The following is a 2,443-nucleotide window of genomic DNA, read 5'->3' on the forward strand; positions in this document are numbered from 1 at the left end:
TCTATTATTTATTATTGATTATCATCATCTTGCATCATCATCATCATCATCACTCATCATCATCATTATGATATTTAGTAGTGTGTGGTGTTGTTGTTTTATTGTTGCTTTGTCACTGCTGCTGCCTGTAGTGATGCGCTTGCTGCTGGCTTCTGCGCATGCTGCTGCTGCGCTGCTTCTACTAGCTACTGCCCTATCTGTTGCTCGGCTGCCTACTGGCTACTACCGCCGCCGCGATTGGCAGCGAGTGAAACGATGGCAATGTATCACGCCCGTTAATAAGTGGGCCCTGAACCTATCTGAATGCGCAATGTGTTATGTATGCGCGCATGGTGTATGCACTACCTATTTAGCCCTAACTGACGTGCACAGTGTTAACTGCATAGTTGTATGGCTTTGTTAAGAGCCAGAGAGATGATGCAGCGGATGATATGCTAAGGAAATAGTATCAGTTAGTGACATAATGAACAGCATCATGCAGGCGGGATGCTAACCCGGCGTCTATTCACCGATCCATCCATCCATTCATCGATTTATCCAATTCATCAATCGTCCTCCATCCATCCATCCATCCATCCCACCATACTATCCATCCATCATCCATCCACTCCATCCATCCCATCCATCATCCTCCATCATCCATCCATCCATCCAATCCATCCATCATCCATCATCCATCCATCCATCCATCTATCCATCCATCCACCATCCATCCATCTATCCATCCAATCCACCATCCATCCATCCATTCCACATCTATTCCATCCACTCCATCATCCCACCTCCATCCATCGATCATCCATCCATCCATCCATCCATCCATCCCATCCATCCAATCCACATCCATCCATCACCATCCATCCATCCATTCCATCCATCCATCCACTATCTTTATCTATCCATCCATCTTCACCATCTCATCTATCTATCTATCCATCCATCTCCATCCATCCATCATCCACCCATCCATCCAATCCATTCCATCCTCCCATCCACCACTCCATTTATTTCTCACATTTAATTCATGCATGGATGGATCGGTATAATGAATGGCATGGTTGCGAGTGGCATGGAATGCGCATGGATGGATGGATGGATGGATGATGCGTATGGATGATGGATGCGATGGATGGATGGATGATGCATGCATGCATGCATGCATGCATGATGGCCTCGGGATGCGATGCATGTATGCATGGATGGAAGCATGGATGGCATGGCATGTTATGGCATGATGATGATGGATGGCATGGATGGATGGATGCATGTGATGGGGGATGGCCATGGATGGTAGATGGATGGATGGATGGATGGATAGATGGATGGATGGATGGATGGATAAATCGATGAATAAATGGATGGATGGATGAATGGAAGAATGGGTGAATGGATGGATTGATAGATGGATGAATGGATTAGTGGATGGAACGATAGATGTATAGATGTATGAATTGATTGAAAAAGGATGAATATATAGAAACTTAGATCTCGCATCTTACGCTCCAATCACTACCATCTCACTAACATATTTCGCCCGGAGGACGACTATCGGGTCAAGGCACCTCCAACACCGCGGCTTTAACATCGCTTCGTGGCGCACCGAGATAAGCAAATATTCACTCTCCACCGACAGAGAGGCCGAACGGCAGCTTCGACCACGTCACGCGCCGTGACGTCACGCGCGCGCAATCACGCTGTGTCGGCACGTAGATAGAGACGGCTGACGGCGGAAGATATCCGAGGATTATATCATCGTCTGCATCACCGCGGTCACGTGATCTCCGCGGTCGGGCCGCCGACGCTCGTACTACGCAAACACTAAAAGCGACGACAGAAACGGTGACGACAGCTGCAGAAGTACGACCTGCAGCAGAATCAACAGCAGTAACAGCAGCAACAACAGCAACAGCAGCAGCAGCAGCAGCAGCAGCAGCAGCAGCAGCAGCAGCNGTGTGTGTGTGTGTGTGTGTGTGTGTGTGTGTGTGTGTGTGTGTGTGTGTGTGTGTGTGTGTGTGTGTGTGTGTGTGTGTGTGTGTGTGTGTGTACGTGTGTTAGTGCGTTGACGTGTGCGTGAGCATATATGTGTGCGCTCAATCGTTGCTATGAGTGTTCAGTGCACTAACCTTACGTTGTCGGTGCTCCCGGTCTATCAATCGCTCGCTCTCTCGTTTCCTATTCGCTTCCCGATGCCAAGATCCGTTTATTCGAACACCAATGCGGAGTCGTATTCGAGTACAGAGCAACGGCCGTTAATTTAGATAGCGTTATCTGCTCTCTTTCTCTCTCGCTTTCTGTCTCTTTCTCTGTCTTTCTCTCGAGCTCTTAGAATCTTTGATCACCAGTAGACCACTTTCCGCTCTATGGCATCCGCTCTTGGCAGTCCCTCTCTCTCTCTCTCTCTCTCTCTCTCTCTCTCTCTCTCTCTCTCTCTCTCTCTCTCTTT

At 48.4% G+C, this 2,443-nt stretch overlaps 1 long non-coding RNA gene across 1 annotated transcript in view; it reads right to left on the reverse strand.

The window, feature by feature from the left end:
• The window catches only part of LOC106818983, a 9,740-nt gene extending 7,303 nt beyond the window's left edge, over window positions 1–2,437 (reverse strand). Inside the window, exons 1-2 of the long non-coding RNA XR_001395326.1 lie at window positions 2,124–2,437; window positions 190–197 (exon numbers count right to left, since the gene is read on the reverse strand). This is a non-coding gene — a long non-coding RNA (uncharacterized LOC106818983). The remainder of the gene's footprint in view (window positions 1–189; window positions 198–2,123) is intronic.
• Window positions 2,438–2,443: the final 6 nt, after the last annotated feature.

This window comes from Priapulus caudatus, unplaced genomic scaffold (assembly GCF_000485595.1).
Source record: "Priapulus caudatus unplaced genomic scaffold, Priapulus_caudatus-5.0.1 Scaffold2716, whole genome shotgun sequence".
In the NCBI taxonomy this organism is placed as follows: domain Eukaryota; kingdom Metazoa; phylum Priapulida; class Priapulimorpha; order Priapulimorphida; family Priapulidae; genus Priapulus; species Priapulus caudatus.